Consider the following 27,706-nt stretch of genomic DNA (forward strand, 5'->3'; position numbering starts at 1 on the left):
ATGCCTAGAGATAGCGACAATAGCGTACCTAAAGGCGCAGGCCCCTTGGTTGTTGGTAGGGTTGCAGGAGATGTTTTGGACACTTTTATTTCTGTCAAGGCTCAAACCCTCCCGAGTTGTGAACCAGCCTAGAGTTGATATTGATGGGGATGATCTCACGACTTTTTACACTCCGGTAACTTCCTTTATACATACGCTAATGGACTAGAGTTTTTGGTTTCTTAATCATCAGTTTTATCTGGCGTAGGTTATGGTGGATCCTGATGCCCCCAGCCCCAGTGACTCCAACCTCAGGGAATACTTGCACTGGTCAGTTCTCTAAACCTCTATGTTTATGTTATCTACTCCTTATCTCTGTTTTGAAAATTGGATCGGATCGGCCGGTTCAATCGGAAACCGTTGTTTAGTTCGGTTCAATCTAAATTGTTATTAGTGAATCGGTCAGAACCGTTGAATCGTTCGAACCGGACCGACTGAAAACCGAAAAAAAAACCGGAAAAAACCGAGATTTTTGTTTAAAAAAAAAAATTAAACCAAACAACGTCGTTTGTTAAACGAGCCAAGTCGAACTCGAGTATTGCTGAGCTCAACTCGAACTTGAAAACTTTAAAAGTAAGCTTAACTCAACTCAAACTCACAAACTAAAAATTATAAAGTTCAACTCAAACTCGAAATATAATATTAAAACTTGAACTCAAAAAGGCTTGAATTCAAAAAAAATTATAAGCTCGATTGAAACCTAAAATTCGAGCTTGATTGAAGTGAAAGAATAGTTCACTCAATGCTCACCAAAAGGTTCCATGATTTTGAATGTCAAATTACCTCTATTATTTATAGAAGTTAGTTGTGATGCGTTTCTATGTTTCTTAGCAATGTGAGATTGTTTTGTTCTCATATTTTTACTCTTTAGACTTTTGGGATGCTCTTCTATGTTTCTTAGCCATGTGGGATTGTTTTTTAAAAAAATTAAACCAAACAATATCATTTTGTTATGATTTTTTTAACCCCAAATTTATTTTTTAATTATAGTTATATAATTATATTTATTATTTAATATGTTTTACCTTAAATATTATGTTGTAGTTAATTTGAATAATTTTGTTTCCATTGATTTTATGGTTTTTAACTTATATATGTTATGACTTGCTTTGAATATGACTTGTGATATAAAAAATTATTTTTTATTAAATATTTTTGGTATTTTTATTTAATTTTTTAAATAATTATGACGTCGTCCGGTTCTTCCGACCGGTCGGACCGATTCGACCGGTTGAACCAGTGAACCGGTAGCATGGCCGGTTCGCTAACCGGTCCAGTTCTGAAAACCATACTCCTTATTTTCCTCTTTCTCTTTGTGCTACATAGGGACGAGCACATGATTTTAACATTATATTTAATATTTAGTATTTTGATTGTGCTTAATTAAGTTATTAAATACTTGTAATAAATTTGAAATTTATACTTGTATTATAAATCATAATATTTTGAAGTATGAATAATTTATTTTGCTAACAGATTAGAAATCAAACTTTCCAATAATATTCTGTCACCAATATATGTCAATGACGAGATGAAAAAGTCCACCTTATATATGTGAAATAATCTACTTGGCTTACTTACAGTAAAAAAAAGTTCAAATCATATTAAATGTTCATTATCTTTATTTAAAAATTTATTAGTATAATTTTTTTCTTCATATAAGTGGCGATTTTTTCAAAAAAATCACCTTGACAATCTTTGTTATCTGTCATACATTCTTTCATTTTTATTTATCGATCTAACACTCTTTACAGAAAGGCGCATCCTTTGAAGCACACCTTACGCCATGTGGGGTAAGACACGTCCCCTGAAGCGTGCCTTGTGAAACGTGCAAAAAATTCGGGTGTTAATTTTGTAAATATTTTTAACATGGTGCCTAATATGTAATTAATTTCTATTAGAGTGATATTTGGGTGAAAACGTCAACTTTATTTATTTATTTTTTGTGTGAAATAAAACTTTATACATTAAAATCTTTAAATATTTTTTTACAAATTATTTTATAACTTGATAAATTTTAATTTTTACATTAAATTACACAATACGTATAATTTAGTATAAGAAAACTTTGAGAGTAAGTATTTTAAAATATGAATAATTTTATAAAAGTTTTATAGCTAGTATTTTAAAATTAATTGTTTAAAAATATTAAAATATTAAAATTAACTTTTAAAAAATTTTAACAACAATTAATAATGTTTATTCATTTTTAATAAAATTAAAATTTAATATTTATTTTATATTTTTAAAATTAATATTATAAAGAATATTTTAAATAAAGAGGTGATACTTTTTTAGGTTTATATTCTTTTTTATTGAATTTTAATTTTTATTATTGTATTTTTATTGATTTTTTTTTAAAAATGAATAATAATTCATTTGATCTATAATTAAAAGTTTATTTTAATATTTTTATATTTTTAAACAATTAATATAAAAAGTCAATAAACATTATTAATTGTTGTTAAAAAATAATATTACACAAAAAAAATAAAAAACTAATGTTGACGTTTTAATACAAATATCATTCTAATAAAAATTAATTACATATTAAGTATCATTGTAAAAATATTTATAAAACTAGCACCCGAGTTTTTTACACAATACACGTTTCAGAGACGTTTTATTATAAGACGTACTACAAGGGCCACGCTTTATTATAAAAATATTAGATCAATAAATAAAGATAAAAAAATATCTGACAGATAAAAAAAAATTATCATGTTGATTTTTAGGAAAAATCGCCCCTCATAAGTCTAATAATAATTCGTGGAATAATAGTTGGAAAAGGGGAAAAAAAGGAAAGAAACTATTCTTCTCGTACCGTATATCTGATGTGATTGGTCGTCCAGTGGTTGTTCAGGAAACCAAAAAATCGATAAAATCCTTTATTTCCATCAGAAAAGTTATTTTTGGAAGTATACATCAGAAAAGTTGTAGTTTAGTTCATTGGTATAATACGGGTAGTTCTGCGGTGCGACACCTAGAAAATGGTTAATATACGGCGTGACCGGTTAAACAAGTGACCGGTTAAAATTTAGACCGATTATGTTATATTATTTAACCGGAAATATTATCAAGTACAATAACATATTAGGTAACGCTTATATAATGTAATAGATAGCGCTTATATAATAAAATAGGTATTTAACGAGAAATATTATCAAGTACAATAACATATTAGGTAGCGCTTATATAATGTAATAGGTAGCGCTTATATTGACCTATTTTATAAGTAAATCGGTATATTTATACCGGTAACATTGCAAATTTACTTATTACATTATAATTATCGGTTTCGATATTTCGTAAAGTGTCGAAACTTTTTATAAAAGTATCGACACTTTATGCTTGCACCTCGTTGGGCATTAATATTTCATTCTGGACAAAAATATCGACACAAACTAAAAAAGTGTCGATACATGATTTAGACATATTCTCTCATAAAACCGGTATAATTATACCGGTTTCATTGACCATTTACCTATTACATTATACTTATGGGTTTTGATGTTTTAGGGATCGATATTTTTTTAATAAATGTGTTGAAAACTTTTTGATATTTCGATATAACAAATTAAGTTAAATGAATTTTAAGATTTTCCAAAATGATTTTCTAAGTATATTCGATATAATTATTCGAATATCAAAACATTACTCCAAATATTTCAAAAATCATTTTTAATCCTTACTTAAGTGTAAAATTAAGTTTTAATCTTAAAACAATTTTAAAATAATCTTTCAAAGTATTTCGAACCATTTCAAAGTCAAAAATTCCATATTGCTCAGAGGGAACCGATTCCTCCCCAAGGGGGTATCGATTCCCCCCTGAATGGTTTGGCTCTGAGATTTCCAGAATGCTCGGAGGGAACCGATTCCCCCATAGGGGGTACCGATTCCCCCCTGTTCAACGGTCGGAATATTTGAATTTTACACTTAGGGAACCGATTCCCCATAGGGGGTACCGATTCCCCCCACGCTCCAAACTGTTTTATTAATTGTTTTCACACTAAAACGGTTATATGATCTTCACTAATCATCCCCAACGTTCAGAAGTGATTCAAGGTGTATTTAAACAAGTTCTGAAGCCCTTGATCAATAAGAAATCATAGAGAAACAAGAGAGAAAGCATCAAACACCAAGTTTGTGCAAATCAAGCCAATTTTCCTTTCAATATTCTTTTCTTGTTCTAGAATTGTGCAAACATATTACCTTGTGAGGTTTTCCTTGTAAGTTTGCAAATTTGTAATCTTCTCTTTGGGAAAAGAGTGTTCTCAAGAATTGGGGTATATTCTTGAGGGTGTTGTAAGGTTATCTCTTTGGCCTCCAAAGAAAGAACAAATTAGTGAATTTGTTGGAAAATCCTTAGTGTGGATAGCTAAGGTAGTGGACGTAGACTTTGATTAAGAAAGTCGAACCACTCTAAATCGCTGTGCAAATCTTTTCAATTTTCTGCAAAAGCTTCCACCGAATTTTTAATTGCCAATTCACCCCCTTCTTGGCTAATTCCGTCGATCGATTAACTTAACAATTGGCATCAGAGCCTAACTCATTTGAAGGTTTAATCGCCTCTTGAGTCGATTCGGGAAGAGTTATATTGATTATCAAAGTCATCAATGGCCTTCGCTTCAAACTTCGACTCCGGTCTCGATTCGATGCCCGTCAACAAGCCTCCTTTCTTCAATGGAGCTAACTATGCCTATTGGAAGAATAAAATGATGTACTTCATTCAAGCAAGTGACATGGGAGCATGAAATGCTGTAGAAGAAGGATACATCAAACCTCTCACTCATTCAAGTTTGTGGAGTGAAGGAGAGATAAGAATGTTCCAGCTCAACTCCAAAGCCATCCATATCATTTTTTGTGCTCTTGGACGAGATGAATATGGAAGAGTTTCATCGTGTACAACCGCCAAAGAAATATGGGACAAACTTCAAGTCACTCATGAAGGTACCGATGAGGTAAAGAAATCAAAAATTAGTATTCTAACGCATAGCTATGAAAATTTCAGGATGAAACCAAATGAAGACATCAAAGCTATGACGGATAGATTTTCAATGATTTTCAATGGTCTCAAATCATATGGAGAGATCATCTCAAATGAAAAGCTTGTGAGGAAGTTAGTCTACTCCCTCCCAAAATCATGGCAATCAAAGAAGACGGCAATCATTGAGTCTAAGGACCTATCATCCTTAACTCTTGAAGAACTTATCGGTTCACTCCTTACTCATGAGATGATGCTTGAAGATGAGGTGGACCTTGATAAAGTTGAAGAGACACCAAAGGAGAAGGAGAAGAAGAAAAACATTGGAGTTGCTCTCAAATCCACAAAAGATGAGAGTGATTCTAATAATGATGATGATGACGAGGAAATGGCATTGTTTGCCAAACGGTTCAGAAAAATGATGAGACCTTACCGAGGAAGAAAATTCAAACGAAACGAAGGCCTCAAAAATGAACCAAAAGAGAAGGACCCAATCATTTGCTATGAATGCAAAAAGCCGGGGCATGTCAAATATGATTGCCCACAATTGAAGAAAAAGGGTCAATCAAAGAATAAGCACAAGGCTCATGTGGCTACATGGAGCGATGAAGAAAGTTCCGATGAAGAGGAACAAGAAGTAGCAAACTTGTGCTTGATGGCATTCGGGGAAGATTCTAAGGTAACCTCTAACTCATCCAATTTTGATGATTTATCTTATGATGAGTTATTTGAGGAATACAATGGGTTGGCTTCGGATTATGAGAAATTGTTTTTAAAATATAAAAATGATGTTTCAAAATTGAAAAATGAAAACAAACTCATATCCAAAACCAACAACGATCTTGAAAGTAAAATCAAAGACTTGCAAATCAAACTAGAAGAGTTTGAAAAGAAAAATTTAGATTTGAAAAATTTACTTTCAAAGATCAATGATGATCATCAAAAGAAAATTGATGATCTTAAAACTTCTTTTGATAAAGTTGGAACAAAACATTTTGAAAAAGGTGGAAATTCAAAATCCAACTTTGTTAGAAAAAGTTTTAGAAACTACAATCATAGAGGTCCCCAAAGAACCTCTAATGAAAAAATTATTAGAAGTATGTGGGTTCCTAAAGAACTCATTACTACTAAAGATAAAAATATCCTACACAAATGGATACCTAAGGGGACTAGGATTTTGGAAACTAATGAATATGGACCCAAAAGAATTTGGGTACCAAAAATCAAAAATTAATCTATGTTTGTAGGGAAAGGAGCATTGCTACAAGGCACGGGAAACAAATTCAAATTCATGGTACCTTGATAGTGGATGCTCAAGACATATGACCGGAGACAAAAGCCGGTTCATTGAGCTTAACGCCAAAAATGGAGGAGAAGTGACTTTTGGAGACAATTCAAAAGGTCATATTGAAGGTATTGGTACAATAGGTAATACCTCTTCCATACAAATTAAGAATGTTTATATGTGAATGGATTAAAGCATAATCTATGAGTATTAGTCAATTATGCGATAAAGGATTCAATGTCTTATTTGAAATTAATGGTTGTAAAGTCATTGACATTGCATCTAATCGGATTATGCTTGTTGGTCATAGAATAGGGAACATTTACATGGTGCATTTAGATTCTATTGATATGACTAATTTATGCCTAGTTGCTAAGGATGAGCATGATAGTTGGTTATGGCATAGGAGACTAGGACATGCTAGTATGAGTGTTTTGCAATGGTTAATTCAAGGAGACTTAGTAAGAGGGTTGCCTAAGCTTAAATTTGATAATGATAAAATCTGTGATGCTTGTGCTAAAGGAAAACAAAAACGAGTTTCTTTTAAATCTATTAATGATGTATCAACTAGTAGAGTATTACAATTGATCCATTTAGATCTTTTTGAGCCAACTAGAACTACTAGCTTGGGAGGAAAACAATATGCATTTGTCTTGGTAGATGACTATTCTAGATACACTTGGGTTCTATTCTTAAGTACTAAAGATGAAGCATTAGAACATTTCATCACATTTTCAAAAATAATCCAAAATGAAAAGGTTACTCTATAACTAGTGTTAGGAGTGATCATGGAACTGAATTTGAAAATCTTGGATTTATTGAGTTTTGTAATTCTAATGGTATTAGCCATAATTTTTCAGCACCTAGAACCCCTCAACAAAATGGAGTTGTTGAGAGGAAAAATCGAACTTTAGAAGAAATGGCTAGAACCATGTTTTGTGAAAATAATTTGCCAAAATATTTTGGGCGGAAGCCACAAATACCGCTTGTTATGTTGTAAATCGAGTAATGATTAGGCCAATTTTAAAGAAAACTCCATATGAAATTCTCAAAAATAAAAGCCTAACATTAGCTATTTTCATCCTTTTGGATGTAAATGTTTTGTTTTAAACAATGGTAAAGAAAACCTTGGCAAATTGATGCTAAAAGTGATGAAGGAATTTTTCTGGGTTATTCCTTAAATTCTAAAGCTTATCGTGTATTTAATAAAAAACTTTAGTTGTAGAAGAGTCTATACATGTTGTTTTCGATGATAATCTCCTTCCGAGGAAGGATTCTTGTGTTAATGATGATGTAGGTATTGTACAAACAAATGACGTTAGACATGATGTTGGAGAATCATCATCAAAGGAAGAAACAAAGGATGAGGAAACTCATGATCCCCTCGAGAATCCAACCATTGAAGAAAGGGAAGTATCTTTTCCAAGAGAGTACAACTATGTCAAGGATGGTGAAATTATAGGTGATCCATCAAAAGGGGTAACTACTCGATCTTCTCTTAGAAATATCTGTAATTATGTTGCATTTATTTCATGCATAGAGCCTAAGAACATCAAAGAAGCATTAAAAGATGAACATTGGATTATGGCTATGCAAGAAGAATTAAATTAATTTGAGAGAAGTAAAGTATGGACATTAGTTGAAAGGCCTAGTAATAAATCTACTGTAGGTACTAGATGGGTTTTTAGAAATAAACTTGATGAAAGTGGTAATATAGTGAGGAACAAGGCTAGACTTGTTGCTCAAGGCTATACTCAAGAAAAAAGCATAGACTATGATGAAACATACGCTCCCGTAGCTAGGATGGAAGCAATTAGAATGTTATTAGCATTTGCATGTTTCAATGAATTTAAATTATATCAAATGGATGTTAAAAGTGCATTTTTAAATGGTTTTATAAAGGAAGAAGTGTACGTGGAACAACCTCCAGGTTTTGAAGATTCAAATTTTCCGGATCATGTTTTAAAATTGACAAAAGCTCTTTATGGTTTAAAACAAGCTCCTAGAGCTTGGTATGAAAGATTGTCAAATTGTTTTAATTGAAAAAGGTTTTTCTAAAGGAAAGGTTGACACTACATTGTTTTTAAAGCATAAAGGTAAAGATTTATTAGTAGTTCAAATTTATGTTGATGATATAATATTTGGTTCTACTAATGATGTTCTTTGCCAAGAATTTTCTAAGCTAATGCAAAGTGAGTTTGAGATGAGCATGATGGGGGAGCTCTCATTTTTCTTGGGACTCCAAATCAAGCAAAGAAAAGATGGCATCTTCATTAATCAAGCTAAGTATATCAAAGATATGCTCAAGAAGTTTGGACTGGAAAATGGGAAACCTCATGACACTCCAATGAGCTCTTCAACAAAGCTTGACTTAGATGAAGGAGGTAAATGTGTAGATGTTAAATTATATAGGTCAATGATTGGCTCTTTGCTTTATCTAACTGCAAGTAGACCGGACATTATGTTTAGTGTTTGCTTATGTGCTAGATTTCAATCATGTCCTAAGGAATCACATTTACTAGCTGTTAAGAGAATCTTTAGATACCTTAAGGACACTCCTAGTTTAGGACTTTGGTATCCTAGAGACTCTAGCTTTAGCTTGCATGCCTTTTCTGATGCGGATTATGGAGGATGCAAATTAGATAGGAAAAGCACCTCCGGTACTTGTCAATTCCTTGGAAATATGCTGATTTCTTGGTTTTCAAAGAAGCAAAATTGTGTTGCATTATCTACCACTGAAACGGAATACATTTCAGCCGGTAGTTGTTGTGCACAAGTTTTATGGATGAAACAACAACTTTTTTTATGGAATTGAAGTAGGTACCATTCCTATCAAGTGTGACAATACTAGTGCTATTTGTCTCACTAAAAATCCCATCCAACACTCTAGAACTAAACACATTGAAATAAGACATCACTTCATTAGAGACCATGTCACTAAGGAAGATGTAGTTCTAGAATATGTTGATACTTTGCATCAATTAGCGGATATTTTTACAAAACCCTTAGATAAGGAAAGGTTTTGGACACTTAGGAGAGAATTAGGTTTAACTGACCTATCTTCACTTAGTGTTTAAAATAATTCAGCACTTTTAATAAATACTGAAAAATGCTCATAATAGTAATTTTTGATTGCATTCATTGCTATTAGTTAGGGGGAGTTTATGATTCTTGATGAAAAATTAATTTTATGTTCAAATATCGATTAAAGATTAATTTAATTGTTTGAACATAATTATTTTTCAATATATGAGTTGCCTATACCACTAGAGAAGATTAATTTAGCATTTTATGTGCTTAAAAGTCGGATTTTAGCATTTTGGTGCAGAGGGAATCGATCCCCCCATGAGGGAACCGATTCCCCCCACAGGGGAATCGATACCCCCTGGGGTTCTGTTAAAATCGGGCAAGAACACCCAAAACCCCAAAACCTATTCCATCGTTTCTCACCCTCAAACACTCAAATCTCCATTCTTGCCTCAAATCATTGATTTTAATCGGAAATCACTTCAAATATCATCTCCTAAACTTGCAATCATCATTAAAATCGTGCAAACAACATCTAAATCCCCTCAATCTTCATCTTTCAAGGTAAATTTTTCTAAACTCTCTATTTCATTGATTTTGAACATAGGATTAGTTTTAATTAGTTCTAGGATGAAATAGTGATCGGGCATTGATTGTTTAGTGATTAGAAACTAGATGTTACAACTAATTTCATCAAAAACACAAAAATTTTCCAAAAATTTTAAATTTTCGAAATTAAAAAAAAATTGTTGTTTTTCAAATCATTGTGTTTTGATTAAATTATGTTGTTGTTATGAAAACTATACATATATTGTTTCTCAAAACCATATTTTTTTTCAAAAGTTTTTCAAAAACTTTGCCCATTAGGATTGATTTAGAGAACCTTGAAATATTGAGGACTCAATTGAGTTTTGGGATTAATTGAATTGCATACATTTGTTTTTAAAATTGCAGGTTATCCAATCTATTCCGATTTCCTTCACCATGTCTAATCCTAAACGTGCTAGGTCTTCATCTAGTCGTTCACACCGACAACCAAATCCACCTCCAAATCTTCCACCTATTCCAATTTCTAATCCTAATCCTATTGATCCTAATTTGACTATCCAAAATTCGTGTTTCAATCATCCTGGTCCTAGAAATCATCGTTTTTGGTATTATCAATATTTCGACTCTTACAAAATCCGGGAAGAACGTATTCCTTCTCGTCAAGCTATGTTAGCTATCAATTTTAAATATCTTCCTCTTTTACAAGAGTGGAAATTTGATAAACTCTTTGACCTTGAACCCATCGTTTACCATCAACTTGTTCGTATTTTCTATTCTAATGCCGTTTGTGTTAAAGACCAAACTGAAACCGAAACCATAGGAATTCGTTCCTACCTTCTAGGACAATTCTTATATATTGACTCGGCTTACATAGCCAATACATTCGGATTAGATAATGAAGGGATTTCAAATGAAAAATAGGTTTTAGGATCTCGTTATAAAAGAAGGTATAGTGCAAGTGTCCTAGACCTTCATGAACGTTTTCTTCATCTAATGATTTCTTGGTGGTTTCGACCATCTGGAGGTCGTTATTCTACTCTTAGAGCCTTAGATCTTTGGTGGTTACATTGTTTCGAAAACAATATTAAAATCAACCTACCTCAGATTATTTTTGCTGAAATTGTTGAAACCGTAAATCTTGTTCCTAATAAAAAACTTTGTTCATCTCTTGTTTACGGTTGTATTTTGAGTAATATGTTTTCCAAAGCTGGGTTTAGAGTCGGTCTAGATGCCGTTTTTCCTCTTAAGAAATAAATTAACATTCTTTCCTTAACGAGAGCGGGATGGATTAAGGATATGGAAACCGGGAATGGGTTCGATCTTCTGCAACTACTCCGAGAGCTAGTTCTTCACAAGCTCCACCCGAAGCTGACGAAGATCTCGAGCTTGAGCAACTAATGCGAGACATCGATGAAGCTAAAGATGAACCTGAGCAGGCCGAGGAGCAGCCCGAAGAGCAAGCACAACAATCGACTCAAATGCCTCCATATTTTCAATCTTTTATGGAGACATTTGATTACCGATATGCGACCATGGATTCGCGCTTTAATTCTATAGAGTCCCATTTATCCACAATGGGAGCTCAACAATTAGAAATTCTTCGGGAAATGCGTGCAAATAATGAAGCAACCAACGCACGTATTAATGACCTCACTAACGAAATGGCCGCTATGCGAGCTCGTTTTCCTCCTCCTGATCCGGATATATGATTAAATGTTTTACTTTGTTTTCCAAACCTATTGTTTTAACTTTTTGAATATTTTGGAATGTTTGAATTTATGGATGGTGTGAACTTATATGTTTGGTGTGATTTATTCATTATTGCATCATTTACATCATTATTAGCAAATATGACCAATTTTACCATATCACATTGTTTATGAATATTGATTATGGAACTAATGGCTAACGGTTCTCTTGATTGTGATCTTAGCAGCTTATGCATACATATACCTAATCAATTGGCTTAATATTTTTCACGTTTATTTGAATCTTTTTGATTTAACAAAAAGGGGGAGAAGTGTGTTTTAAGTGTGTTTTTAAAATGATAAATGGAAAAAGTGTTAAAGTAAGGGGGAGTAATTTCAAAACTTGATTTCAAATTCAAAATCTTAAAATTACTAAAATGTTTTGTTATATCAAAAAGGGGGAGATTGTTGAAAACTTTTTGATATTTCGATATAACAAATTAAGTTAAATGAATTTTAAGATTTTCCAAAATGATTTTCTAAGTATATTCGATATAATTATTCGAATATCAAAACATTACTCCAAATATTTCAAAAATCATTTTTAATCCTTACTTAAGTGTAAAATTAAGTTTTAATCTTAAAACAATTTCAAAATAATCTTTCAAAGTATTTCGAACCATTTCAAAGTCAAAAATTCCAGATTGCTCAGAGGGAACCGATTCCTCCCCAAGGGGGTACCGATTCCCCCCTGAATGGTTTGGCTCCGAGATTTCCAGAATGCTCAGAGGGAACCGATTCCCCCATAGGGGGTACCGATTCCCCCCTGTTCAACGGTCGAAATATTTGAATTTTACACTTAGGGAACCGATTCCCCATAGGGGGTACCGATTCCCCCCACGCTCCAAACTGTTTTATTAATTGTTTTCACACTAAAACGGCTATATGATCTTCACTAATCATCCCCAACGTTCAGAAGTGATTCAAGGTGTATTTAAACAAGTTCTGAAGCCCTTGATCAATAAGAAATCATAGAGAAACAAGAGAGAAAGCATCAAACACCAAGTTTGTGCAAATCAAGCCAATTTTCCTTTCAATATTCATTTTGCTTTCAAGAACACCATTTGTGCTCATTTGTAATTATCTTTGAGTGTTCTTTTCTTGTTCTAGAATTGTGCAAACATCTTACCTTGTGAGGTTTTCCTTGTAAGTTTGCAAATTTGTAATCTTCTCTTTGGGAAAAGAGTGTTCTCAAGAATTGGGGTATATTCTTGAGGGTGTTGTAAGGTTATCTCTTTGGCCTTAAAAGAAAGAACAAATTAGTGAATTTGTTGGAAAATCCTTAGTGTGGATAGCTAAGGTAGTGGACGTAGACTTTGATTGAGAAAGTCGAACCACTCTAAATCGCTGTGCAAATCTTTTCAATTTTCTGTAAAAGCTTCCACCGAATTTTTAATTGCCAATTCACCCCCCTCTTGGCTAATTTCGTCGATCGATTAACTCAACAAAATGTATCGACACTTTTTAAGAGTACACCTTTTTTGACATTCATTCTAGATCGTAAGTATCGACACTTTATGCTTGCACCTCGTTGGTTTTAATATTTCATTCTGGACAAAAATATCGACACAAACTAAAAAAGTGTCGATACATGATTTAGACCTATTCTCTCATAAAACCGGTATAATTATGCCGGTTTCATTGAACATTATACTTATGGGTTTCGATGTTTTAGGGATCGATACTTTTTTAATAAATGTATCGACACTTTAAGGGTACACCTTTTTTGGCATTCATTCTAGACCATAAGTATCGACACAACTTTAACAAGTATCGATACTATATGCTGACCTATTTTAGCATAAAACCGGTATATTTATATCGGTTACATTGTAAATTTACCTAATACATTATAATTATTGGTTTCGATGTTTTCGGGATCGATACTTTTAATAAGTGTCGATACTTTATGTTGACCTAATATATTATGCGTGCACCTCGTTTGGGTCGATACTTGTTACATTGTTAATTTACCTATTACATTATAATTATTGGTTTTGATTTTTTTGGGTCGATACTTGTAGTTATTGTACATACCTAAATATGTACTGCGAATTTAATGTTGTACCCACCCTTTAACTACCACTACCAATACCACATCCTATTGAAAGCAGCACGACTGAAACATGTTCAAAATGAACCTTTGCTTACATCTCCATCAACTCATGGACCACTGAGCTTGCACAACAAAATTTTTGCCATGGATAATACTGATGTAGACAATGTTAAGCCAACCGAGGAATGCCATGAAGTACATAATGTTGATGAATCTGACAGATTGGTTGGTCAGCTCTTCTGTTCACGTGATCAAGCTTGGTACTTTTACAAGGGATTCGCACGGGAACATGGGTTTAGTGCACGTAAGGGAACAACATGGCTTGACATGGAAGGGAATGTGAAGACACAAGAATTTTGTTGTTCCAAAGAAGGGTTTCGAGTATCAAAAGTCAATACTGTTGATCGTCAACGTGCTCATACGCCAATCACAAGAACAGGATGTAAGGCTAGAGTCGTAGTTACAGCAACAAATACAAACGATCAGTGGGTTATAAGTAAGTCTGATCAAAAACATAATCATGCATTGTGCACACCTGCTATGACACCATTTATGCATTCTAATAGAGCTGTAAGTAAGGCTGATATCGTAATGTTGGATTTACACATAAAGACCTCTACAATGCACTTCAAAGAGGTAAAGTAAAGGAAATTGTTGATGGGGATGTGAATGCGCTTATTGCCTACTTTGATTATAAGAAACATGATGATCCCGGGTTTTTTATGACATACTCGGTAGACGAATTGGGGGCATTGTATAATCTTATTTGGTCAGATTCTACATCGAGATCGGATTACACATGCTTCGGTGATGTAATTGCGTTCTACACAACGTACAAAGATAATTTGTATGGTCGACCAATTATGCCTATTGTTGGTGTCAATCATCACCATAACACAATTGTGTTTGCCACTGCCATAATCGCTAACGAGACGTCTCAATCTTTCGAGTGGGTGCTACAGAATGTTTTAGAAGCCATGATGAATAAATCACCTATTTCAGTTGTCACCGATGGGGATAGGGCAATGCAGAGGGCTATCAAATCTGTTATCCCTTATGCTAAGCACAGATTATGTTCTTGGCATCTTTCTCGCAATGCACAAGCTAACATTGGTGACCCAAAGTTTACACCAGCATTCTCAAAATGCATGGCTTCCTGGTGGACAACCGAGGAATTTAATATTCAATGGCGTTCGGTTGTTTCAGAATTCAACGTCCAAAAGCATCCATGGGTGATTGAGAAGGGAAATACACGACACTTATGGGCACAAGCATATCTAACCGGTCATTTCTTTGCCAATATTCACTCAACACAAAGGTGCGAGTCTATGAATACTTCACTAGCTATTGCACTGAAACACAAGAAGACATATTTAGATGTTGTTCGTGCAATTGAAGATGGAATTAGTAGAATGCGTATGAACGAGTTGAAAGCGGATTACTTAAGTTCCCATACGAAGCCCTTCCAGATCACAAAACCGGTCGACCTTGAAAGCCATGCCGCTGCGATTTTTACCCGCGAATCTTTTCGTGTGTTCCAAGATGAACTTATACGGGAGACATTGTACCGGATTGAGGCAGAGATTAAGTCCTTATCAGATGAATTTCAACATTATATTTTGTCAAAGTACGCAGAAAAAAATAGGAAATTTGAAATTAGTTTTGATTCTCTTACGAAAACTCTAATTTGCTCCTGCAAAAAAATTCGAGACCATTGGACTTCTGTGTCGCCATCAACTTCACATTTTGAAGCACTTGGACTACACATATTTGCCCGGGACTTTGATTCAAAGTAGGTGGACTAATGATGCGAAGGCTTCTGCACCCAGTTATGTTGATTTGAATGTGTCTCCAGAAGTGATGCAAATGGCAAGGTTCGCTGCTCTACGTTCAACGTCAAGTAGGTTATGCTACATTACATCAAAGACAGACGAGTCTTTCAAAACCGCAAGAGATGAGATAAAAAAACTAATAGAAGAATTAGAAAACTCGTTTGGTTTGATTGATTCAGTCAACCAGAGCATTGTAGTAAACAACGTTCGTGACCCTCAACGAAAAAAACGCAAGCGAAAAGAAGTGCCGAAGAACAAGGTCGAGAAGAAAATTAGGCGATGTGGGTACTGCAACGGTGAGGGACATAACAAACTAACATATCCTCAAGTCAAGCTCAGTTTGAGTACAAGCTACATCAACTGATTTTTTCGAAGACGGAATGGAATGACAACGATCTCCATATATCGTAAGTATCAACATGACTCATATTGTGTATAAGAAACATGTACATATAAATATTTTGAATGAAGGAAGAAAAACCGCGTTACTTAAAATTAGCGACACAATATTAAAAAGTGTCGATATAGGTTGTAGACCTATTCGCTCATAAAATCGGTATATTTATACCGGTTATATTACAAAATTATCTATTACATTATAATTCTGGGTTCCGATGTGTAAATGTCGATACTTTTTGACAAGGTATCGACACATTTTTCTTCCATTATGGACATAAAGTACCGACACAATATTAAAAAGTGTCGATATAGGTTGTAGACCTATTCGCTCATAAAACCGGTATATTTATACCGGTTATATTATAAAATTATCTATTACATTATAATTCTGGGTTCCGATGTGTAAATGTCGACACTTTTTGACAAGGTATCGACACATTTTTCTTCCATTCTCGACATAAAGTACCGACACAATATTAAAAAGTGTCGATATAGGTTGTAGACTTATTCGCTCATAAAACCGGTATATTTATACCGATTATATTACAAAATTATCTATTACATTATAATTATGGGTTCCGATGTTTTTTCAATCGACACTTTTTGAAAAGGTATCAACACATTTTTTTCCATTCTGGACATAAAGTACCGACACAATATTAAAAAGTGTGAAAACTTTGTTGTGGATATCATGGAAAACAATGATATAGTAATGTGTTTCGATACATTTGCAAGCAGATGTAAAATACATTAATAACTAGTATTGATATTTCAACAATCCTCAAATGTATATGTATACAGAGAAGCAAATATGGAATAATTAATGAAAATATACACACAATATAATCACACCAAAATATACATACACAAGAATGTTCAAATAATGTACCGACAAACGAAATTAATCCGATGAAAAAGGGTTATTTCTAACGAAGTCCGGAACATTAGAGGTCTTCAACAAATTTTCCAAATACTCTCGTATGTTTCCGCCTTTTTCTGAGGACATACATAAATAATTTCAATTATCAAACTAATGAGGTGCAATTTTACTAACAATAAACTAAATTCGCATAAGCATGAATAAATTTGTGTCATACCTAGAGCATTGTCATTCGAATGGGAAGCAGCGTCAAAGGTATGTGGACATATGTAATTGTATTTCTATATAAACACATAAGTTGTTAAAATAATCAATGTCTGAACACTTGTTCAACTGGAAAAACATATTGCATAAATGCAACTTACCGGATTATAAATCATTTTTTCCGCTGAATCATCGACCAAAAGTGTATTTAGCTCGTTAAAATCTGGACACGCATTCCAAACATCATTGAGATCTTTACAGTAGGTAACAGTATCGTATGTTTTGCATTTTGCTTGATCCTGTTCACAAACAGTCGAACATAAATATGTAGGAATCATAGACAACGAAAAGTCAGCAAACTGTAATGACATTCATCTTACCCACACGAATAGAAAATGCTCAGAAAATAAAGGTAGTTTCTCAAGTACACGATCGACGTTATGCCTGAGATTGTAATCAAGTTTGAATGTTAACATTGAAATGTATATTAACGATTTTGACTACAGTAATTCAATTGCTCCAAACATGTTCTAACCTCATCTTTGAAGACCAAAGGGAAACAACAAAATTGTCGACACAAAATTGCATAAATTCAAATAATCCTGTTCTGAGGACAACATCTACAACATGAAGAAAATGAGATTAAAGTTCTACACTTATATGTTAAAATAATGGATACAAAAGAATAGAATTAAAACCTGCAGGCAGTCTTGGGATGTAGGCAAGGACATCATTGAGATCAAAAATTAAAAGTTTTCTTGAAGGCGGCGTTGCAGACACGATATACTTGTTTGGATCATCATCATCATCATCATCATCATCGTCATCTTCATCTTCATCGTCATCTTCATCTTCATTGACCGCTTGGTTGTCCACATCTGTTAAAAGAAAATAAAATACAGTTCAGAACGTGTAAATGTTTAGAAACATAAATAATGAATTACCTAACTCGTTTGATGTCGTTGACGTAATTCGTCATGCAACATGGAGACTTCATGTTGCAATGATGAAATATCGGATCGCATTCCACTCACAAGGGAATCAATATGCTCCCGAAAATTGACCATGTATTCCATCACGGTCTTAATTGTGACATCCTCTGCAACTGGAGCTTCTTCCATCATTGCGTCTCCACTTGGTTGCTCTTCTTTATGGCCAACGGGGTCCATTTCCTCCCTCTCTTGATCTAATCTGACCTCCTTGACACGCTTCCAACCGAGTTTTTCAACAAAATCATATCCCACTTTTTTAATAAATACCATGTCAATCTTGCGGGTTAATCGAACAGGGACGTCATGCAAAAAATCAACTTCCTTCTTCTTCAACAGATGGGTGATGACACATCCATATGGTAGTGTACTTGAAATTGTTGCTCCCTTTGTGACCATATATACAATTGTATTAAATATGAGTTTTGCAATGTTTGGAGCCGTTTTGGATTTGGATTTATACTTTGCTATCCACCAATAATCGCTGTCTCGAAGCGTTGAATGTTTTCCCCCACTAGGCCGGATATACCATGTGAGCATTTTATGAAACACTCTCGACTCTACATCGAGGTGAATTGGGCTATTTCTAGCAACCCGTTTAATTGTAGACCAATCTACAACATTTTCATCTGAATCCCCTTTATTCGCTACACCTAAACCCTCCGCAATAGTTTCCGGAGATATATATATATCCTTCCCCATGACATGTGTATTAATTCCTATTATATTAGTCTTATTAGGCTCGTGCTGTAAGGAAGCATTGTTGTAGAAGACTCTAACTAGGTTGGGATAATATCTTGGTTCTACATCAAGGAATTCAAGCCAACCCCAAGATGTAAATGTGGATTTAAAACTAAATGCATATTTATCATCAAACAAGAAAGCCAGGTCAATGACACGTTCGGGACGAATCTTCCTTACTTTAAAACTCGTCTTCCATCTTTGTTTCTCCATATCGTATCTAAAGTTCAGAGTTTCGAAGGACCTGATTTCCTCAGAAGAATCGTTTGTTTCAGAAGGAGGTTGTGGTTGAGAAGAACTGGGTTGAGAAGAGCTTTGAGAAAGACCGCGCTTCTGACGCTGACGTTTTGGATCCATTTTGGTTGGATGCTATTACAATGGAACACAAACACATTCAGGAAAAAAACTCCAATATAGAAATCAATCAAACCCATAAAATATCGATAAATTTACCTGAATATCTGATCGTCACTGTTATGATAACGCTAGTATTCTTCGGAGAGGAAGAGTTATCTTCTGCCTGCTTGCCTTTATGTTTAGGGTTTTTCGATTTAGAGTACTATATAATGAACGGTGGAAAACACTTGATATTTAAATTAGTATCGACAAAACATTAAACAGTGTCGATACATATATACCAATTCTCCCATAAAACCGGTATACTTATACCGGTTAGATTGAAAAATTACCTAATACATTATACTTTTGGGTTTCGATGTTTATGGGATCGACACTTTTTATATATGGATCGACACTTTATGGTTGCACCCTGTTTTCCATTCATTCTGGACTAAAAATATCGACACAAACTACAAAAGTGTCGACACATTATTTAGACCTATTCTCTCATAAAACCGGTATACTTGTACCGGTTAGATTGAAAAATTACCTATTACATTATACTTATGGGTTTCGATGTTTATGGGATCGACACTTTTATATATGGATCGACACTTTATTGTTGCACCCTGTTTGCCATTCATTCTGGACCAAAATATCGACACAAACTACAAAAGTGTCGACACATTATTTAGACCTATTCTCTCATAAAACAGGTATACTTGTACCGGTTAGATTGAAAATTTACCTATTACATTATACTTATGGGTTTCGATGTTTATGGGATCGACACTTTTTATATATGGATCGACACTTTATTGTTGCACCCTGTTTGCGATTCATTCTGGACCAAAAATATCGACACAAACTACAAAAGTGTCGATACATTATTTAGACCTATTCTCTCATAAAACCGGTATACTTGTACCGGTTAGATTGAAAAATTACCTATTACATTATACTTATGGGTTTCGATGTTTATCGATCGACACTTTTATATATGGATTGACACTTTATTGTTGCACCCTGTTTGCCATTCATTCTGGACCAAAAATATCGACACAAACTACAAAAGTGTCGATACATTATTTAGACCTATTCTCTCATAAAACAGGTATACTTGTACCGATTAGATTGAAAAATTACCTATTACATTATATTTTTGGGTTTCGATGTTTATGGGATCGACATTTTTTATATATGGATCGACACTTTATGGTTGCACCCTGTTTGCCATATTGTAAATTTGCCTTTTACTTTAAAGTGAATTTTGTAGTTATTGTACATACCCTCAATATATATGGAATGGCCATTCATTCTCGCACATGATGACAATTATGATGACATTTGGTATAATACAGGCAACAATCTCCATATATCGTAAGTATCAACATGACCCTTAATGTGTATAAGAAACATGTATAACAACATACTGCTAACTTTTCTCATCTCATTCATAATTATATTCACATACAAAATTATAAATCGTATACAAAATTATAAATCTTATACAAAATTAACCCTACATTTACATCATTGCATCCTTTTGTTATTCTTATGTATCATGGCAGCTTTTGTTATCTCCTGTCTTCGTTGATTTTGATCGTGGCTTACGAGATCGTTTAATATTCGCGATCGATCCCACTCTCCAACAACCTATATTCAAATTGTCAGAACGTTAAGTATTGTAAACTACAACATTCAATCTACGACTTTTAACAATTTTACCACAAACGAATTTTTCTTTCCACTTACAAAATCACCAGTTGCCCCTGTAGAACCGATCGATTCCATCCACATCATCACATACATGCCGCAATCATATCTGTTACAAAATTTGAAAACCACACATGTCAATTATGATGAATACTGCATAAATTAAGCTTTCTATTTGTGATAACATCTCATACCCATTCAATTGCTTATTCTTCTTATGCTCCACAAATTTGAAATTTTCAAGGGATACTTTCCTAGAGATCCACAGGATTCAACCCAAATGCGTTTCTTATTATAAAAATCTAATATTTTAATCTGCATTAAAATAGAAAAGTTATGATCCAAAAAATTATGCATTATAATTTACATAATGTCCTTTCATACATACATACATACCAATCTCTTAGCATCCTTCACTCTCTGTTTAGCTGCTTCAGTTGTAAACATACTATCATATATTGTTGCAACACGATCTACCATATCCAACACCAACAGATACCAATGTGAACTATGGTAGTTTATTGTGATCATGATCTGCAACAAATTTCACACCCAATTTGACAAAATTCAACATTCTATATCCGAAAACATCATTTGCAATTGGTATGGTGTCTTACCTTCTCACAGTCGGTGAATTTCACATAGTTATTCAATATGGGACCCCAGAAGGTAGCAATACTCTCAACACTTTCTTTGCTGTTGGCATCCAACGCCTGCTGCTGCAATTACGCAACAAACATTATTAATTTACCGTCTATAACACTACTTATCTCCATTTATTAATTTAATTCACCGCTAAGTGGTATGGAAGGTAGCCAATCCTCCGGAGTGACTTTTGAGAATCGTAGCATACTGTCCAGGCGAGCAAATCAATAACCTAACAAAATTAATTACACAATCAGAACATATTCAATAAGTTTTAACATTTTCTACTTTCTACTTACCACACCGCCAACCCATTCCGTAGGCTTCAACGTTGCAACGTCGTATACACTAGCGAATTGATTTCCCATTGAGATTACATAATATCTATATGAATCATTAGGATTAATATGTTGTCATGAAACATTTAAATATAACTCACAAAGCAATATTTTCACTTACTCCGATTCTAACTCACTATTCCATAAATAATCACAAATTGCAGCTTCGATGTCATCAATTCCGCTTGGAATATCCGCTTTTTCAACCTACAATTTTGCATACAAATTTTTGTCACAACAACATAATAAAAATCAAATTAAGTTTTCTTTTATTCAACTTACTTCTGCTTCTTCTTCTGGGGTGCAGGACATTCCGAATCAAATATGCTGCTATAACACTCTCCGGTGTATAAATGACATCGACTTCCTTCCTCCTCATTTCTTCCATCTCTTCTTCTTCCTCCCCTCTTTTCTTCTTCATATTTTTTCAGTTCATCGTATTTTTTTCTACATAGCTTTTCATCTCTTTTATTTCACCCTTCAATTGATCTCCTTCATCCAAGTATTTATCAACCACCCCCTTCACCCCCGTAAGTTCACTCCTCAATTCCACAACCTCCTTCACCACTCCCTCAAATTTTTCACCCGTCATCATCTTAATATCACCCCTTAACACCCCAACTTCTTTCACCACTTCACCCCTCAACACCTCTACTTCTTTCACCACTCCATCTATTTTTCCTTCCACTACCCCCTTATGCCTCTCAAGTGTATCTTCAACTCTCTCAAGTTTCTCTTCGACTCTTGATTGTCTTTGCATGATATCAAATTGGGTTTTTTTGATATCAGCCAATTCAGACATCAAAATGCCGAAGTTACTATGTTTTCCCTCACCGTCATCCCACTCACCGTCATCCCCCAATACAACCATCTCTCCTTTCTTCTCCTCTGCCTCCTCTACATCCTTGCCAATAACCTTCAAAATTAAATTACAATATTAAGACATTGATTATATTCTTAATATTATTAATTACATTATTACCCTTTCTTGCTTCTTCGCTCTATCCAACTTCAACTTCCCATCACTCTAACCACCTCTTCCTTCCCCCATGCATGGATGCGTGCCACTCCGGTTCTTTCATAAGCCGGCACTGCCTCACAGCCCGACCAAAAATCGAACAGTGCAACCTGCATTTATAATAAAATTTATATTTTTATATAAAAACACAAAAAGTTCTTCAACTCATTTACCTAAGATTGCTATGCACCCTTTAAGGTATCTCTGGCTACCCTTTTTAAGGTGATTATTGATTCAATCAATCTCGAATGGATATATTCAGCCTAATTGAATTCACCCTTCAAGCCTTCATCGCAAATGAGCTTCATATGTTCCTTGTTCGTTGACGTATGACCCGTTGGACAAAGAAAGATACCGACAAGGTATAATAGAACTCTGGCCTTCAGCTCATCCCCAACGTAAGATCCACTTTTTATTTCCTCTTAAATTTCAGCATATGTCACCTTCTGCTTCAAACCATATTTGGAGGCAAGTGTTTTCCAGTCCTTACTCTTACAGACTTCTACAACACTTTTGCCTTCATTTCTACCCCCAATATGGCTGCAGCACATGGGATCCCGAGAGGAAATGAAAATCATCATACTTAGCAATATTCTGACATCAAATTGCGCCATCAAGGATCGACACAATTTCCTCGGAATAGATCGACCTTACTACCAACGATCCAAACCTATTTCCCAGCACATTCAACTGACCCTTCTCCTTAAGGTGTTTAATTAATGAATTCACCCTTTTAATGTTGTATCTTGTCGACACTTCCTACATTTTTAACAATATATAATGTTATAGTTCTTATATTTTGTATCAACGTATTTACAAGTTAATGAATACCTTATTTTAATGGCTTTCCTCCGTTTGTATTCTTTACTATCATTCCTTGACTGTGTGATATAAGGTTCCTTTTCAGCATCACTCATTGATTCCATTTGGACCTCACATCTTTTGTCACCTAATATTAAACATAAACGTTTCTAATCAATACATTAACACTAAATACTACTCAATGTCAATTTCATTTACATACCGAACGCTCTGTGTGCCATCTTCTTTTCATCCTTTTGCATTCAGCCATACTGTCAACATTTAAAATTTATAATCAATTTAAAGTTTATTGATACTTTAATCCAATTACCATTTCAACAATATAACAAAAAGACATTGATACTTACTAGAAGTACATATCCACATTTGTTGCTTTCGAGTCTCGGCCTCAATTTCAAAGTCATCTGCACCACCAACAATTTTCCAACCCATTGACTCCATTTTTCCTTCATATATCAGTTTACGCAAATCAAATTATTTTGTTACATACACTTTATTCAATATAAATATAGATAACTACTCTTGTGGTAAAACAGTTTTCTTCAAAAGAATTTGAATGACCACTACAAAATGTGTCGGCACATTTATACAACCTATAATATCATTTCTACCTATAATATTTAAAAAAGTATCGACATTTATATTTTACCTTCAATATCACTTTCTACCTGCAATCGTCCCAAATGCTTCTTTACTCCAAAACCCTAAACAACACATAAAAACCCTATTCGCGATTACTGTAATAAAAAAACTAGGGTTTTAACAACATACTTTTCGATTCGACTGCATCAACAACAAACAAAACATCTCTTTAGAAACGCCTTCTGAAATGCAGCAACAATTACGCTTCGATTTCAAAAACTCGTCCGTTTTGTCGATTTTCAGAGGATATTTATATGACCTTTATTTTCATCGGATATGTTATTTATATTTAATCGATACAAATACAAAAGTGTCGATACTTTTATGTCAGGTGTCGATACTTTCGAAAGGATAATTACCTATTTCTTTGAAAGTGTCGATAATTTATTTCACGTACTTACGAAAGTATCGACCACTTTCAATATCCGGTATCGTTTACCGGTTTTATCATTTTGATACCGGTTTTATCATATTTTACCTGTTATATCATTGTGGATCGATATTTTTTTTAAGTATCGACACATTATAGGCGCTAAAATGCTCTCTTTTAAATTCACAAAGTGTCGATCCTTATATAAAGTATCGACACTTTCAATATATCTGGTAACGTTTTACCAGTTTTATCATTTTGATACCGGTTTTATCATATTTTTACCTGGTATATCGTTTTGGATCGATACATTTCTTAAAAGTATCGACACTTTATAAGATTTAAAACTGCTTCTCTTTTAAATTCACGAAGTGTCGATCCTTATATTAAAGTTCCGACACTTTAAATGTATCCGGTAGCGCTTTACCGGTTTTATCATTTTAATACCGGTTTTGTCATAGTTTTACCTGTTATATCGTTTTGGATCGACACATTTTTAATTTGGATCGACACGAACCGACAAGTTAAGTTTGCCAGTTGCACAATTTTTTAATATTTCTTCATGACTTAGACCTACTACATTATTATTAGTCAACATTTTCGGTAGCGCTAAACCGAATTTGTTAAATATCTTTTAATGTATCCGGTAACACCGTATATTAACCGTATATTAACCCGTCTTTCCTGAGACAATCCCATATGATACATACAATTATACTTACTATCGTATCCAAATCAAACCTTTCAGGTTGGTAACTGATATTTCAGCCACTACTGGCGCAAGTTTTGGTTATTATTAAGGTAAAAATACATAAATGGTCTATGATTATGATTATAGAATGTTATTTTGTCGAGTCTCTTGATTATTAAAAGTATTAAAGTATTCTATCAATTATAGAGCGTTGTTTTGATGAGTCTCTCAACTATTAAAAGTTATAAAATGATTACCCAATGATTGTTGATATGTTCCAAACTTGTCTTTTTTTTTGTTACAAAGTTGATGGTCGTCTGAGCCAGAGATTCAAATAGCGGTCACGTCGCGGTATAACGGTCGTTATATCACGGTCGCGGCGCCAACCGTTACCGCTATTGTCTAAAATAACAGTGTGAAGCGGATTCACACCAATAATGATCGATAACAGTCGTAACTTAACGGCTAACGACCGATCGCGGAGATAACGGACCACTATTACCGTTTTTTCTTGTTACACCAAGTCAAGAACAAGGATTCAATCATTCAAAACAAAAGAAAAAAATAACCCAACTGAGCAAGTACCTGATCATTTCTTGCTTCTTGCTTTAACTGCTTCTTCCTTCTTGTTTTTCTTTTAGTGTAACATGCAAAATTTTGAGTATTTTCGGTAAGAATCAAAGTAGAAAGCAAAGTAAGTTTAAGAACTTAAAAAAATTAACAAGATAATGGACAATTTTTTATAAAAAAAATTAAACCTAATTTTCTCTTATTTTTACTCTGCCTTCTGTTTCTGCCCCCCACTCACTCAAGCACGCGATAGAAGAAGAAGGGATTTGGGGAGTTAATAATTTTTTTATTTTATGTATGTTTTATGTTTTAAATAACTTTTTTTTTACTTTTTATATTTTGGGTTTGACCAAAACAGACCCAATAATTAATTAGATTTAGGTTATAAGCTTACAATATCATGGGGTTTCTTTTAAATAAATGATGGGTTATTTTTAATTTTATGAGTTTTAAATTATAATATTTTGATTTTGGTAAGTGAATAATAAGAGGTAATTTTATGGGTTAATTGTTTTAAATGGGTTAAGATTTACTTGTGAGATTAAATGTTCAATTTAAATTTTATATATTAAAACTATTTTTATAATTTATTATTCTATGCAATAAGTTTATTTTTTTTCATTATTAGTAATGCTTATTATTTTTATTATATTATTGATAATAGAAGTAATTGATTGTTTATATTTCTAAATTCTAATTCTATTTTCATGTTTCTTGTATATAAACAATGGGTTATTTTATAAGTTAATTTGTTCTTTTGTAGTTTTAAAATTTCAATAAATATTTATTTCTTTAGTAACATCCAATTATTGCATTTAAAACTTTGTGCAGCTCCCACTCCACGTTGAACTCAATTTTTAAAAATTACGTTCACGTATTAATTGAAGTTTATATGTGTAATTAGAAAGCTCTCCAAAAATCATTAAAGGTGATTTTTTATAATTATAATTATAATTATAATTATTATATTTTATAATAAGTTGTGCAAATTTTAAAAAATTTCATGTCCGCGATACTCGCAGTGACCGTGATAGCATTCGTTACGTCCGCGATAAACGCAACGCGACCGTAATTTAAATCCCTAGTCTAAGCTGAACGTTAATTTACTGATTAAGATATGATAAAATATGATCACAAAATTGTTTGAATTGTCAAGTCATTTTTAGATTCTAGAATAAGATTTTATCATATCTCAGTTAACAGGTTAACGTCTGGCTCAAATGACTATAATTTTTTAACAGAAAATGACGAGTTTGAAGTATATATATAGTTGGATGACCTTTTGTAACTTTTAATAATCGAAAGACTCAACAAAATAATATCTTATAATTAAGGGACTATTTTATAATTTTCAATAGCTGAAGGAGTCAACAAAATAAATATCATTTGTGTATTATTTGCGACCTGAACTGAACTGACATTTCATTCATTGTATTTGCAAAGCACTAGAGCTTCTTTCACCTTCATTTTCACTTTTTCTTACTGTTTTTCAATGTTCCAAAACACAGGTCAAGAGGTAGTGTGCCATGAGACCCCACGACCAACGGTCGGCATCCACCGTTTTGTGTTCGCGTTGTTTCGGCAACTGGGGAGACAAACAGTGTACGCGCCGGGGTTGCACCAGAATTTCAACACCAAAGACTTCGCCGAGCTTTACAATCTCGGCCTACCGGTGGCTGCCGTTTATTTTAACTGCCAGAGGGAGAGTGGCTCCGGTGGCCGCCGGAGACAATAATATTATCCAATACTTAATATGATGCACACAGTTAGAGTTGGGTATACGGGCTACTCGCCCGTTTAGCCCGTGGATTTTGTCGGTGCG

The 27,706-nt window shown here is 33.7% G+C and overlaps 1 pseudogene; it reads left to right on the forward strand.

The window, feature by feature from the left end:
• Positions 1 to 27,619, forward strand: LOC120174052 (annotated as a pseudogene).
• Positions 27,620 to 27,706: the final 87 nt, after the last annotated feature.

The sequence above is a fragment of the Hibiscus syriacus genome, unplaced genomic scaffold (genome assembly GCF_006381635.1).
Source record: "Hibiscus syriacus cultivar Baekdansim isolate YM2019G1 unplaced genomic scaffold, ASM638163v2 tig00112000_pilon, whole genome shotgun sequence".
NCBI lineage: Eukaryota > Viridiplantae > Streptophyta > Magnoliopsida > Malvales > Malvaceae > Hibiscus > Hibiscus syriacus.